This window comes from Pseudophryne corroboree, chromosome 3 (assembly GCF_028390025.1).
Source record: "Pseudophryne corroboree isolate aPseCor3 chromosome 3, aPseCor3.hap2, whole genome shotgun sequence".
Classification (NCBI taxonomy): domain Eukaryota; kingdom Metazoa; phylum Chordata; class Amphibia; order Anura; family Myobatrachidae; genus Pseudophryne; species Pseudophryne corroboree.
In genome coordinates, this window is record NC_086446.1 from 617626895 (window position 1) to 617643525 (window position 16631).

Consider the following 16631-nt stretch of genomic DNA (forward strand, 5'->3'; position numbering starts at 1 on the left):
GCGGGGGCTGATGGGAGATATAGTTTTCCATCATAAATTCCAGTCATCCTCAGTCAAGATTCAAGACCAATTTTCAGATCTGCCTCCCAGCTTCTGTGTGATCCCCTGCTTAGGGGTGGGGGTGATACACTTTACTCTCAAAAGTGACTGTGGTCATGCTCATCTTACTGCGATGCAGCATGCTGCAATGCAATCAGGGCCAGTTATAGACCTTGTCCCCCCCACACACGAAAAATAGGATTTTAATGCCTACCGGTAAATCCTTTTCTCTTAGTCCGTAGAGGATGCTGGGGTAACCATAAGAACCATGGGGGAGGGGGTATAGACGGGATCCGCAGGAGACATGGGCACTTTAAGACTTTGAATGGGTGTGAACTGGCTCCTCCCTCTATGCCCCTCCTCCAGACTCCAGTTATAGGAACTGTGCCCAGGGAGAAGGACATTTTGAGGAAAGGAATTATTGTTAAGCTAAGGTGAGATACATACCAGCTCACACCTCAAACACGCCATATAGCATGGCATTCAACAGAACTCCAGCCAACAGCCTGAACAATGTCAGCAACAGGCTGACTATAAAGTAACACAAACTGTGTATAACCAGAACTAATAACTGCAGTTACAGTACGCACTGGGACGGGCGCCCAGCATCCTCTACGGACTAAGATAAAAGGATTTACCGGTAGGTATTAAAATCCTATTTTCTCATACGTCCTAGAGGATGCTGGGGTAACCATAAGAACCATGGGGTTATACCAAAGCTCTAGAACGGGCGGGAGAGTGCGGATGACTCTGTAGCACCGATTGACCAAACATGAGGTCCTCCTCGGCCGGCTCGAACTTGTGAAACTTTGCAAAAGTGTTTGAACCCAACCAAGTAGCTGCTCGGCATAGTTGTAAGGCCGAGACCCCCCGGGCAGCCGCCCAGGATGCGCCAACCTTCCTGGTTGAATGGGCCTTCGCCGATTTAGGTATCGGCAATCCAGCCATAGAATGAGCCTGCTGAATCGTAGAACAGATCCAGCGTGCAATAGTCTGCTTGGAAGCAAGAGTCCCAATCTTGTTGGGATCATACAGGACAAACAGAGTCTCCGTTTTCCTAATCCGTGCAGTCTTGGCGACATAAATTTTTAAAGCTCTAACCACATCGAGAGACTTCGACTCCACTAAGGCGTCAGTAGCCACTGGCACCACAATAGGTTGGTTCACGTGGAACGATGAAACCACCCTCGGCAGAAATTGCTGACGAGTCCTCAACTCTGCTCTTTCTTCATGGAAGATCAAATAAGGGCTCTTGTGAGACAAAGCCGCTAACTCCGATACCCGCCTTGCGGATGCCAAGGCCAACAGCATGACCACTTTCCAAGTGACAAATTTAAATTCCACCTTTTGTAAAGGCTCAAACCAATGTGATTGAAGAAACTGCAACACCACATTAAGATCCCATGGTGCCACTGGGGGCACAAATGGAGGTTGGATGTGCAACACGACTTTCACGAAAGTCTGAACCTCTGGAAGGGAGGCCAATTGTTTTTGAAAGAAAACCGATAAAGCCGAAATTTGTACTTTAATGGAGCCCAACTTCAAGCCCGCATCCACTCCTGCCTGTAGAAAATGGATAAAACGTCCCAACTGAAATTCTTCCGTAGGAGCCTCCTTGGATTCACACCAAGACACATATTTTCTCCAGATACGATGGTAATGTTTGGACGTTACTCCCTTTCTAGCCTGCAGAAGTGTGGGAATGACTTCACTGGGAATACCCTTTCGGGTTAGGCTCTGGCGTTCAACCGCCAAGCCGTCAAACGTAGCCGCAGTAAGTCTTGATACACGCACGGCCCTTGTTGTAACAGATCCTCTCGTAGAGGAACAGGCCAGGGATCTTCTATGAGTAATTCCTAAAGATCCGGATACCTTTGTTCTTCTTAAGATCTTTAGCACTTTTGGAATGAGCGGAAGCGGAGGGAATACATACATCGACTGAAACACCCATGGTGTCACTAGGGCATCCACTGCTATTGCTTGAGGATCCCTCGACCTGGAACAATATCTCTGAAGCTTCTTGTTGAGACGAGACGCCATCATGTCTACTTGAGGAATTCCCCAAAGACCTGTCACTTCTGTGAAGACCTCTTGATGAAGACCCCACTCTCCTAGATGGAGATCGTGTCTGCTGAGGAAGTCTGCTTCCCAGTTGTCCATTCCCGGAATGAAGACCGCTGACAGAGCGCTTGTATGTCTTTCCGCCCAGCGGAGAACCCTCGTGGCCTCTGCCATTGCCGCTCTGCTTTTTGTTCCGCCTTGGCGGTTTATGTATGCTACTGCGGTTATATTGTCCGACTGGATCAGTACGGGCAGATTGCGAAGCAGATGTTCCGCTTGAAGAAGGCCGTTGTAAATGGCTCTTAACTCCAGAACGTTTATGTGTAGACAAGTTTCCAGGCTTGACCATCTTCCCTGGAAGTTTTCCCCATGTGTGACTGCCCCCCAGCCTCGGAGACTCGCATCCGTGGTTACTAGGATCCAGTCCTGGATCCCGAACCTGCGCCCCTCTAGGTGAGAGCTGTGCAGCCACCACAGGAGTGAGATTCTGGTCTTGGAAGACAGAATTATTTTCCGGTGCATGTGCAGGTGGGATCCGGACCACTTGTCCAACAGGTCCCACTGAAACACCCTGACATGGAACCTGCCAAACTGAATGGCCTTGTAGGCTGCCACCATCTTCCCCAGTAAACGAGTGCATTGATTTACTGAAACTCTTGCTGGTTTCAGAATTTGTCTGACCAGGTTCTGAATTTCCAGAGCCTTTTCCACTGGAAGAAACACTCTGTAATTCTGTGTCCAGAATCATTCCCAAAAACGACAGTAGCATCGTCAGACTCAACTGTGATTTTGGCAAGTTTAGGAGCCAACCGTGTTGTTGTAGAACTGCCATGGCGAGTGTAATGTTCTGCACCAGTTGGTCCCTGGATCTCGCCTTCATCAGGAGATCGTCCAAGTACGGGATAATCATGACTCCTTGTTTGCGAAGGAGAACCATCTTTTTTCCGCCATCACTTTGGTGAAAATTCTTGGAGCCGTGGACAGACCAAACGGCAACGTCTGAATTTGGTAATGACAATCCTGAATTGCATACCTCAGGTAAGCCTGATGTGGAGGATAAATGGGAACATGTAAGAAGGCATCTTTCATATCCACTGACACCATAAAATCCCCTTCCTCCAGACTGGAGATCACTGCTCGGAGAGACTCCATCTAGAATTTGAATCTTCTTAGGTAGAAATTGAGGGATTTTAGGTTCAGGATTGGTCTGACCGAGCCGTCCGGATTCGGTACCACGAACAGGCTTGAATAAAAGCCTTCTCCCTGTTGTGACGGGGGAACCTTGATAATGACCTGAGTTTGACATAACTTTTGTATTGCGCCTCATACTACCTCCCTCTGTCTGGAAGAGAAGCTGGTAAGACACTATTTCTAAAACTAATGGGTCCAGGTCCGAATGAACCCAGAACTGACTGAAGAGTTTGAGACGTGCCCCCACCGGTGCGGACTCCCGCAGAGGAGCCCCAGTGTCATGCAGTGAATTTGGCAGAAGCCGGGGAACCTGCCGAGGCCGGTGATCTTTTACCCCTTCCCCTTCCTCTAGTAGCAAGGAAGGAAGAAAGAACTTCGGCCTTTCCTGTATTTATTGGGCCGAAAGGACTGCATCTGATAGTGGTGTGTTTTCTTTTGTTGTGAAGGAACGTAAGGCAAAAATGATGACTTACCCGCGGTAGCTGTAGATACCAAATCAGCGAGACCTTCACCAAACAAGACACCACCTTTATATGGCAGAGATTCCATATTTTTCCTGGAGTCAGCATCAGCATTCCATTGATGGATCCACAATGCTCGCCTAGCTGAGACTGCCATGGCATTGGCTTTTGATCCCAAAATGCCAATATCTCTCGCCGTTTCCTTTAGGTAGGCCGCTGCATCCCTGATATGACCCAGTGTCAAAAAGACGCTATCCCTATTTAGGGTATCTATCTCAGATGACAAGTTATCTGACCACTTTTCGATAGCACTACTCACCCACGCAGACGCTATGGCTGGTCTGAGCAGCGTACCCATGGTGGCATAAATGGATTTTAATGTATTTTCCTTCCTGCTTGCGATCCGCAGGGTCCTTAAGGGCTGCCGTATCAGGAGATGGGAGAGCCACCTCTTTAGACAAGCAGGATAAGGCCTTGGGTGGGTGACTCACACTTTTCCCTATCCCCAGAGGGAAACGAATACGCCACCTGAATCCTCTTGGGAATCTGAAACTTTTTGTCAGGGCTTTCCCAAACCTTTTCAAAAAGAGTGTTCAGCTCATGAGAGGGAGAGGGAGGAAACGTTACCACAGGTTTCTTTTCTTTATACATACAAACCCTTGTATCAGGAACAGCAGGGTCCTCAGAAATATGTAATACGTCTTTTACCGCCACAATCATGTACTGAATACTCTTTGCTAATTCAGGATCCAATCTGGAATCACTGGAGTCAGTGTCTGTGTCGGTATCTGTGTCTGCCAACTGGGCAAACGGACGTTTTTGTGACCCCGAAGGGGTCTGTACCTGTAATAATACATCCTCCACAGATTTCTTCCATGCCTGGTTCTGAGAATCAGACTTATCTAATCTCTTATTAATACGAGCCACATTAGCATTCAAGGCATTCAACACATTTACCCAATCAGGAGTCGGCGGTGCCGACAGGGTCACTCCACCAGCTGTTTGTGTCCCTAATACAGCCTCCTCCTGGGAAGAGCACTCCGCCTCAGACATGCCGACACACGTGTCCCAAACACCCACAGACACACGGGCATATAGGGGACAGACCCACAGCAAAGCCTGTCAGAGAGACACAGAGGGAGTTTTGCCAGCTCACAACCCAGCGCCTAATCACCGGTTCTGGAACACTAGAGAATGCCCCAGACCTGCAGTGCTTTTATAACATATATATTGCACCAATATTCCTGTGCCCCCCCCCCCGTTTTCCACCCTGATACTTAGTCAGAAGTGTGAGGAAGGACCAGCGTCTCTGCAGCCTTGTGGAGAGGAAAATGGCGCTGAGCTCCGTGAGCTGTGAGGACAAAGCTCCGCCCCCATAATGGCGCGCTTCAGTCCCGCTTATTTCAAATATATATATATTCTGGCAGGGGTTAGGACAGTGCCTAGGCACTTATGTCCCCTCTTGCCAGTCCATTTTAGAGGTTTATCTGCTGCCCAGTGCTCCCCCTTCCCCGCGCCCTGCACCCTGTAGTGCTGCTGTGTGTGGGAGCATGGCGCGCATCACTGAAGTCTTCTGATCTTCTTCTACTCACCTGTCTTCTGACTTCTGGCTCTGTAAGGGGGGTGACGGCCGGCTCTGGGAGCGAGCATCTAGGCGTACCTAGCGATCAAACCCTTAGAAGCTAATGGTGTCCTGTAGCCAGAAGCAGAGCCTTTGAACTCACTGGAAGTAGGTCTAACTTCTCTCCCCTTAGTCCCATGAAGCAGGGAGACTGTTGCCAGCAGTCTCCCTGAAAATAAAAAACCTAACAAAAAGTCTTTTTCCAAGAAACTCTGTAGAGCTTCTCAGTGTGCATCCAGTCTGCCTGGGCACAATTCTAAAACTGGAGTCTGGAGGAGGGGCATAGGGGGAGGAGCCAGTTCACACCCATTCAAAGTCTTAAAGTGCCCATGTCTCCTGCGTATCCTGTCTATACCCCCCCATGGTTCTTATGGTTACCCCAGCATCCTCTAGGACGTATAAGAAAACAGGGTTAGTGTGCGACAAAAATAGGGGCGTGGCTTTATAGGGAAGGGGCGTGGCCACAGTTATGCCCCCCTGTAGTTGTGGCCACAGTAGAGTTGTGCCCACTGTAGTTTTGCCCCCTGTAGCTGTACCCCCAGTAGAATTTTGCCCCCTGTAGAGTTTTGCCCCCTATAGCTGTACCCCCAGTAGAGTTGTGCTCCCTGTAGTTTTGGCCCCTGTAGCTGTACTCCCAGTAGAGTTGTGCCCCCTGTAGTGTTTTGCCCCCTGTCGCTGTGCCCCCTGTAGAGTTTTGCCCCCTGTAGTTATGCCCCTAGTAGCGCCGCTTACAAAAAAAAAAGAATAAAATAAAAACAATTCTCACCAGCAGAAAACTATTCTGAGTTTTGACTATCTTCGTTTGTTATAATCTACTCGGAGCCACCATACTTTTAAGATTAGACACTCTTCTAAACATGGTATCCGGTTTGCTGGGTAGTTGTGGTCCTAAAATAGGGTCCTTTAACAAAATGTGCCAATGGGTCTTCAGGCATTTCATGATCTTTCCACTTTCCTGATTGTGTCTTGTTATGAATGGTCTCGTTCTTCTATCATTGCTCTTACATTCCTGTCTCACTTGTAACAAATCTGTTCTTTCCATCTGAGCTGCCCTCAGTTGGTCTGATTCTAATTTCATCAAATCATACCCCTTCTCCCTAAAACTGTCTAATAATAAGGATGACTGGTCCCAGTATGCCTCCATAGTGCTGCAATTCTTTAGAATCCGTAAGAATTGGGCATAGGGTACATTGTTTTTCCATCTAGGGTGGTGGCAACTCTCCGAGGGGATGTAGCTATTGGTATCTGTCTCTTTGAAATAGGTTCTTGTATGGATCTTAAAGTCAGGACTAATTTCAAATAGTATATCTAGAAAATGTATCTGTACTGGATGTTGTTTATACGTAAACTTTAGGTTGTAAAGATTTCTTTGTAACATTGAAACAAAATTCTTCAGATCTTTCTCATGACACATGACACATTTAGAATTGACATCGGACCCTACAGATGTATACAAAGAGGAACTTTATGACCTATTGAGAAAAGCTGCTAATGAGGGGATCATCTTAAGAGATGAATTCAAGTATTTATTTGTGGATAAACCTAAAACCCCAGTGTTTTACCATCTTCCTAAGGACCACAAAAATAAAGAGTGCCCCCCCGGGAAGACCTATAGTGGCGGGCATCTACTCCCTGACATCGAATCTCTCCCATTTCCTAGATTTGAAATTACAAATGTATGTTAAAACCCAACGTTCTTACCTCAAGGACTCCACCTGTCTTTTAAGGGACCTCCAATCATTGATTTGGCTACCAACTTATAAGCGGTTGACGATAGATGTGCAGGCACTACATTTGTCTATCCCTCATGGAAAAGGACTTGAATCTGTGTATAAAGTCTTATCAAACAATGAGAAAATTAACACCACAGAAAAGGCGTTTCTTCTTGATAGTATCAAATTTATACTTGAACATAATTATTTTGATTTTAATGGTTTCTTTTACTGTATGTTCAACAACAAGATACTGCGATGGGGACTTAATTTGTCCCATCATATGCAAATATTTACATGAACGACTGGGAGGAGTGACATCTATATACCTCTGAGGGTTTTCAAGTTTCCAATATTGTCTTCTATAGGAGATATATTGACAATCTTATCATCATGTGAAATGGCAGTGAGGAAGAATTAAAGACTTTTGTTTCAATGTTACAAATAAATTTTTACAACCTAAAGTTTACATATAAACAACATCCTGTACAGATAGATTTTCTAGATATACTATTTGAAATTAGTCCTGACTCTAAGATCCATACAAGAACCTATTTCAAAAGAGACAGATACCAATAGCTACATCCCCTGTTGTTAAAGGACCCTTTTTTAGAACCACAACTACCCAGTAAACTGGATATCGTGTTTAGAAGAGCGTCTAATCTTAAGAGTATGGTGACTCCGAGTAGATTATAACAAACGAAGATAGTCAAAACTCAGAATAGTTTTCTGCCTATTAGATCTGGCTTAATAGCATGTAATAAATGCATTTGTTGTAAGTTCATTAATAGAAATTTTGAAAATTCAACTAAAAGACCCCGCTTGGAGGTTATTGTGACTTGTGATACCACTTATGTGATCTATCAAATAAGCTGTGGCTGTAACTTACGTTCTATAGGAAAAACTAAGAGGTGTATTAAAATGAGGATACAAGAGCATCTTAGGAATGTTAAAAATAAAATAAATCATAGCCTCCCTAAACATTTTCAGGAGCACCATAATTCTGATACAAAGAGTTTTAAATTGACAATATTGGAGTATGTCAAATTAGATGATAGAGGTGTAGACAGGGACTTTGCCCTTTCCAAACGGGAGTCCTATTGGATCTTTACCTTAAACACTCTCATCCCATATGGTCTGAATGAAACCATAGATATGGTGGCTTTTTTGTATTTCGACTGATGCAAATAATTATCCATTGGTTGTATTTAGGCAGGAATATACATTTATACATTATGTTTATTTACAGTTGTGATTGTAAGATTGTGGACTATATTAGAGAAATTACGATATTTGTATTAAAGTTTTCACTTTATTAACATATATATATATATATTTATTTTCATATATGATTATTATATTTTTTTCGCTTGGTACTCAACTGGATTGTAGATGTATCCATGATCCAGGTAGCCCAGAATAAACATTAATGCTCTATTTATATTCACACACACTGAGATATGGGGGTAATATCCCTAGCGTTAGTCACTATAGTATATTTAGTATATTTATGTATATCACCATCGGAGTTAAAGAAGTTATTTATACACCCTTATAATATGGATATCAATGCTTCCTGTTAGGTGGAACGCACTTCCGGCCGCAGTGGAATGCAGGCTGGAAGTGCAATCCCGTCATTGAAGCCATGGCTAAGAGATAATCCCCCGAGTGCAGACGTAGTAGTCATATTTCAGGGGATGCTATAGCTCCTTTAGTTTTATTTTTAACCCGTGGATGTGGAATTTTGTTCCCAACTCCAGGTTATGATTCTGTACACAGCCACGGCAGCTTCCGGTCTTTAGAACACACTTCCACTGACAGTGGAACGCAAACAGGAATTGCATTCCACAGCGGACCTGCTGTTTTAAAATAGATGGTTAGAGGTTTAAGGGGAAAATCTAGCCTCTCCATCTTACCCCAATGTTGTAGCTAAACAAGCGAGTCTATTTAGGAATATATTGGAATCACCATTAGGGGTGTATTTGTGGGTTTTTTTTAATCCGAGCTGCAAGGCATTATGGGACTATAAGTAATTAATATATACACATTGATTATAAACTGTTTTGTTTGATTTAGACAAATAAAAGTAGTTTAAAGATGTTCTCTAATAAGAATTATAATACACTGGTCACTTTTCACTAATTATATTTTAAGTTATAAGAGTTTATATAGGGGACCAATTAGGATTAAGGAGAAAGTGATGTAATCATTGGTTCCCTATATAAACCCTGTCTGGGTAAGAGGTCTCTCATTTCCAGATTGACATTCAATAGAGCCACACTGTAGAGGTAAGCACTTAGAGTTGATATTTCATGATAAGGAAAAATGTTATACTACTCTTCTATAGTCCACAGTTGATCAAGTAGGTAAAGATAAATGTAATGGGGATTATATACATTGTTTGGATTTAATTTTACATGGATTTGGATATAAATGGGATATTTTCTTTGAAAAATTAATGTTAATTATTGTAGTTTGGAAATTATTGGAGACCTTTCTGATGGTTACTTTTAATATGTTCTTATAGGTTTTTCTGTATACATTGTATTTATTGTCTGGATATACTGGAATTCTTTTGTTTATTCACAAATTGAGGTATGTTACTTGTTATCACCTTCAAGTAATTAGTCAAATAGCCTCCACACCGTGTCTGCACTGTTTTTTGGAAGTTTAGTTGAAAAGTAAATTAAATATTCTAACCTTGGGTTAGAATTTATATTAAATTTACACCTGATATATCTTGATCAGAATAGATTATTATTAGAAGTATGTGGATATCAAACTGTAATTTACTTGTATGGACATTTATGATCTTTGGTATACACACCGACCGTTTGTAGTGCTAATTGAGTACCTTTTTCAATAGGTGTCGATTTCGAATGAAGTTATGTGGTAAATATCTGTGCCAGGATTTTATCCACGTCTGTTATATTCCCATATAAGGTCTATCAAGGTATGCAGTTACTAAAGATCTAAATTGGCTGATTATACCACATGGTTCTATTAAGGACTTTATGATAAATATATCTCTGTCTTTTCATCACCAGCTCTGCTATACTTCTCTTTTCTCTTATTTGGAAAATGTTAACTCGAATTTGGAGTGTCCATTCTTAATGTAAGGTCTTTATATGATATGTTATTAATATTATTTATTTATACAATGTATTTTGATATTGTAGACACACCCCTGATGAAGTCTCCAAGGAGACAAAACGCGTCGGGCATTTGTCTGCGATGTTTACTGTGACCCCGAAGGGGAAGAAAAATGACTGTACTAACAACACTTCAAGAAAAACTTTTTAATAAACGTATTGGACTTTTAACTGTGTGTTCTTATTAACTTATAAAGACCAAGATGAGGACAACTGAGACTGTGACCTCTGGCAAGGGCGCCAGACCACTATTGTTTATTTATATATATATATATTTATATTCCTGATGAGGGTTGAAATAAACCAAAATGTAGAAAGAAACTCAAGACAGGGTTACTCTCTGCTCTTTGTCTGCATGAAGTCTACGAGTGCCTTCAACTTTGGTGACTATATATATATATATATATATACCTGATGAGGGTTGAAATAAACTGAAACGTAGAAAGAAACTCAAGACAGGATTACTCTCTGCTCTTTGTCTGCATGAAGTCTACGAGTGCCTACAACTTTGGTGACTATATATATATATCTACACTGTGGGCCTCATTCAGACCTGATTGCTGCTGTGCTTTTTTGCACAGCAGCCGATCAGGTCTGAACTGCGCAGTACGCCAGCATGCCAGACAGCCAATGGCCATCTCAGCCCTGCGTTCGCCTCTGCCTGATTGACAAGCAGAGGTGGTCGCTGGGCGGGCCGGCAGCGTTTGGCCGCCATTTTAGGGGAACGGTCTAGGCAACACAGGCATGCCCGGACCGTGCGGGGGGGTGGGCCGTGGCGGATGCGTGATGTCACAAGCAACCGCTGCGACCAGGACAGCGATGAGTAGCTCCCTGCCAGCGCGCAGGAGCTGCGCAGGTAGGGAGCTACTCATCAAGTACAAAAGCATCGCCGCTGTGTGATGCTTTTGTACTTGTGCGGGGGAAAGATGGGCCTGACATGCGGGGCGGACTAGCCCTGTTCAGGTCTGAATTAGGATCTGTATACCCAGTAAGCAGCGGCACTTGGACACTTTTCACAGTGAATAAGTTTGATACAACGTGTAGTTTAATCCATTTCACTGCAAAGAAAGGCCACCATTTCGGGGCACATCCGCCCCTTTGTCAAGGTGAAACAAAAGTGAATACAATACAATACACAATACCTTTGTAGTTGAGAAAAACCGCCGGTGGGAAATACAGTGCGGTCCTGGAACGGTAACCACTTCCGTCCTGGCCTCAGTGAGCAGTGAATTGATGTAAGCGTACTCCCGGCGTGGACCCCCTCCATGCCGTCGGTTACCTGTGTTGCCCTGGCAACTTGCTTGCAGTCATTCTGAGCGGCCCCAGCGTCTGCGTGTCCTAGGCAACCCGGCTTTTCCAGGTACTCGGCCCTGGAGTCTCCACTCTCGCGCTGTGTGAGAAAACACAAACACACAATGTATACATACATTATTAAAAAACAAGTGCATTAATGTGAAAGACTAATATAACCACTTTCAGGCATTACTATATAAAAAATGAATATTTAAAAACTGTGCAAAGATGATCTATAAAATCAATACATGCACTATCATGAATACAGTACTTGATGTCAGAGCTGGATTAAACCCACGGGGGGCCCAGGGTACTTAAGACAGGGGGGCCCTAAGGTATGAAAATAAATATATATATATATATATATATATATATATATATATATACACACACACACACACACACATATATATATATACTGTGTGTGTGTCTGTGTGTAATATATATATATTGATAAAGCTAACTATTTATCTTATAACATTCACTATAAAATGGGTAAGAGACTCAGTACGCAATTGGCGTATGGGGTACCGTAAGGGTACGCACTTAGCGTAGCAGACGCTTATCCGTGGTCGAGACGCACATGCGACACGCTCGCTCACAGCTTAACGCTTGGTGACGAGCACGCTATAGGCGGCCGACTACCGTAATGCTACGCTACTAGCGTAGCGTACGTTCGTGACCACGAGGGGAACACGAGCGGCGCAGACGCTCACGGGATGACACTCAGTAAACCTTGTATGCAACTCAATGAAAGGCTGAGCCTATACTGTAAACCTTGGTTTTGTAATGTGAGCACAATGCAATGCTAATTAACCTCTATTGTATGAAAGCCTCTTGAGCGATTGAGACGCTCTGAATACTCTCAGCAATGTAATAAACACACAATACCTTGCTAAGGTTCCAACACCTTTACTAACAATATCTAGCTATGTAAAAGTTAAAAAAAACAGTTAACAGTTCATACACTACAGGCTAACATCAATATCTAAGCAGAATAACTACACATAAATATACAATAGCGTCACAATCTTATACAATAACAGAGAGAGAGAATATGGCAAATACAGTCAGAGATTTAGAATGGTCACAGAGAATAACTTACACACACTGGGGAATGATCGCAGCGCAGTCCTGGTACAGTCCTGGTACCAGCTCCGAGTTAGTCAAGATGAAAACCGTTTGTGGAGAGAAGACTGAGCTGGCCAGGCTGGCTGTCCTTATATACACTGCGTACAGTATACTACAAAGGGACCTACAATCTCATTGTTCATTGGACACAGGAATGTCTCCTCGCATCATAACAAAAGGTCATAGGTTAGTTTGAACAGGTGGGCTGTGACTATATCAAACTGCTCAGGTGGGAGGGAATTTCAGAATTCCCGCCGCATGGATAATGAACCGCAAATATAGTAAATGTCCAGAAACTACTAATAGACATAACTATACGCAGGAGCGATTAATCTTTACCTAACCAGCACCGGATTGTTTCTAATAAAATGTTCTTTAGTTAGGTACCAAACACCACTGCTCAAACCCTGTCTGACCCTTCGTATCATGCAAAGAGGAATTTCTCTGTCCAGCGACCAGTTACATTAAACAAACTTACAGTCATTATTAAGGGGAACATTATCTATAAAACATACTATTTGGTTTTATTATTTAATGATTGAGTCGCCCGCTAGACGCACACAAACTCTACCGTAAATGCACATACCACGCGCTCGAGCGCATGGCCGAGGAGGCGCCATCACGCAGCTGCGAGTATCCGCACGCACGGGAGAGAATGTGCACGTGCAGCGGGCAAGCGCATGAGGTGAATATATGGCAACGTGTAGCATGATATTTTTCCGACTTTGACAGTCCACCCTTTGGCAGTCATCAATAACTGCCACTTCCTAAAACAGTTAAAGAAAGAAAAATATATGTCATAATGTAAATACAATTTTATGATTGGGTAAAGGGAGGAGAGGAGCAGGTGGGAAAAAGGTATGACCTAGTGAGATAGTAGAAGCATGTGTGTATGAATCCATGTTTGAGGGGTCATGTATCATCGTGCCGTACGTGTTTTAAATCAAGCTTCGAGGTATTGCGAAGTATACATTTGAATCCTTCTTATCCCGTATTACGGGTCTGTGGATGGGCTGTCAAACTTTACCGAGCTCTTTTCGGCTTTTGGTTGCAACAAATGGGGGAGCACATTTAGTTGATGATACATGAATGGGGGGGATATGTGAGTGCTGATATCTGTATCTATATTCCCTATCGACTATGTGTGTCATTACCTGAAGGTTGTAGAGGTGAAGATAAGAAGCAATTATTATAAATGCAGTCGTAAACTATGTGAGTTTAATATGCATTTGATGATTGAGGTCTTGTCTGAAGTCTTGTCTTGATGTACATGTTGTCTGATGTCTCTCGGTGCTTTTGCTATAAATAACGAGCAAAAGTTGTTCCATTGTCCATAGAGTTACAGTCTCTAAAGTATTGGGCTATCGTAAAAGTTAAAGTCACTAGGGAAATTGGGGGCTTGTAGCATAGTTCATCAATGGTCTGTATAAAAGAGGTTGTCAAATTCTTCTTCCAAGCGGATGTCTTTGTACCTTGGAGGAAAACAAAGGAGAAACGGGTGAAAGAAACGGACCGTGGAATCACATTTTCATCACAACATTGTCTCTATCGTTGGGTCATAAATCAAATTAGTTGTTGTTAGTACAGTGTCCTCGCTCCTTAGACTCATCACCCTGGTATTACTTTTACTCTTCGTTAAAACCGGAACGCATCTAAACATCAGGCCAACCAATATGACGACTCCCAGAATACACAAAAGAAATTTCCCTACATCCATAATAATACCTTGGGCCCATTCTCCTAAGCCCGAGAACCAATTTTGTGGGTTCAACCATGACACCCAACTGGTCAGCTCATTACCCACAGCAGCGAGTGTGAGATTGTGTTTCCTTCGAAACTCCCACTTTAATTGTAAAATGTCATCCATCTTTTGGTCTATGACCTCGGCTGGGTCCTCCGTGCTGTTTGTAATGTACGTGCAGCACTTTATTCCATATTGAGTTGCTAGGGTAACACAATACCCGCCTGTCACAGCTGTGAGGTAATTGAGAATCATCCTATGCTGAACCAGTTCTGTTTTGTAGGCTTGTAACTCTTTCCCAGTGTACCTGAATGTGTCGTCATACATTTCGGTGATATTGTCTAACAAATTTGCAAGCGCAGATATATATTTATAATTTATCACTCCTCTGGCGGTACGAGTGATATCTAACGCGAGTAGGAATTGGATTCATGGATCAGATCAGAGGCTGAATGCTCTGTCCTCTCTATCAGGTGCCGTTTAACGACGTGCTCGTAATGAGTGTGAGTATAAGGAGCTTGGGCACTGCGGTGAATATCTTTCATTTTGTTATGGGTTACAGTCATTACTTCAGGCAGTACTTTTCCAATATAGCACAGTCCCTCTGAGTTTGGGGCAAGCCACTTATACGCCTTCCTCCCGCATATGAAATATGCATCATCGGGGAGAACATATGGGACGGAGTATGACATTATCATGTTACAAATTTTCCATGTGAAATCTCCTAACCCTAACTCTCCCATCTGTTTAGTACACGTATCAGGTTGTACGATATGTGCACAGTATCCTGGTGATACTTCTACAACTCGCATGGTCCTACTTCCTAGAGTGTACCTATACCGGAAATATTTTCCATGGTCGGCTATCTGGCGTATAAGTTCTGTGTCTATGGGCATTCTGTCGGCTCTGTATGAAAAGGTCATGGTTTGATTACTCCATGACACTTCCCAATTTCCCGGCTTTCGGGGATTGGTAATGTTAAAGCACACTAAGGACCTATCCACGTGATATTGGTGGAGCTTCAAACTAGGAGGACTAGAGATATTAAACCTCTTGTCCACCGGCCTCCCACCACTTAGCTCAAGTACCTCTCCTACAGTTAAAGGGAATGGTACTAGTCCTGATTTGCTATGACCTTGAGGTACTTGAGAGCATACCCAACAGTCTGTCTGATTTAACACTTTACCCACTAAGGAGTGATAGTCACTCAATGGATGCCGGTCCATGTGGACATTAAAACTGGACTGACATTTCTTGATGCACCCATCCTCAACTATATTGTCACAATGCCTACAGATGCAGTTCTCTTCAGCTAACAATCCTTCACAATTTCTTCTATTGTCAATGCTACCAGATCGTTTTCTGATACTCGCCTTTACTCGGAGATTATGTTGCTCTTGGAAATTTACGCCTGCATCCTGGTCATCAGAACCCATTCCCGATCCTTTCTCGACCTCCATGGTACTCTCACCGAAACAGACTGCTCTGGTCAACATCATGGTCAACAGGAAAATCCGGATCACAATCTCTTGGGGCAAGTCCATCTTAGAGGAGTAAAAGGAGAAAAATAAGAAAGGGGAAAGGAAATAGGAGGGAGGTGGGAACTGGAGAAAATAACAAATGGGAAAAAGAAATCTGGCTCGACAAGCTTCCGGTCTTATTATTCTCAGCGCTCAGGTGTCGTCTCAATCCTCCCTGAACAGACACTCTAGTGATACAACCTCTACCGTCTGTTCTTTATCACGGGACCTCTCTGGGTCAGTGACCTTTTTACAATGAGACGAATGGACCCAAGTCTCTCTCTCGGCAACCTTCAATGCTGTTGTGCTGGTCAATAAGACTTGATATGGTCCTTCCCATCTGTCAATAAGGCAACCTGAGCGTAGAAAATTCCGTATCATTACATAATCCCCAGGTTCAATGTCATGACAATTACTGTCTGGCAGATCAGGAATCACCAACTTTAGATTATCATTCTGATTCCTCAATTGCTTACTCATCTTAACCAAGTACTTTACGGTTACTTCATTGTTACATTTCAAATCATCCTGGGGGTTAATCATAACATGGGGTTGTCGACCAAACAGAATTTCAAAAGGAGACAGATTAAGAGGGGACCTGGGAGTGGTTCTGATGCTGTATAATACAATTGGCAAAGCTTCGGGCCATAACAGTCCTGTTTCAGTCATTACCTTGCTCAATTTATTTTTAATAGTGCTGTTTACTCTT

General features: G+C 43.3%; 1 long non-coding RNA gene across 1 annotated transcript; it reads left to right on the forward strand.

Annotated features, from left to right (window-relative positions):
- The first annotated feature begins 9289 nt into the window (after positions 1-9289).
- On the forward strand, positions 9290-10618 carry LOC135058080 (uncharacterized). The gene is made up of 4 exons (XR_010244582.1): positions 9290-9373; positions 9613-9680; positions 9952-10038; positions 10265-10618. It is a non-coding gene; the product is annotated as an uncharacterized LOC135058080 (long non-coding RNA).
- Positions 10619-16631: the final 6013 nt, after the last annotated feature.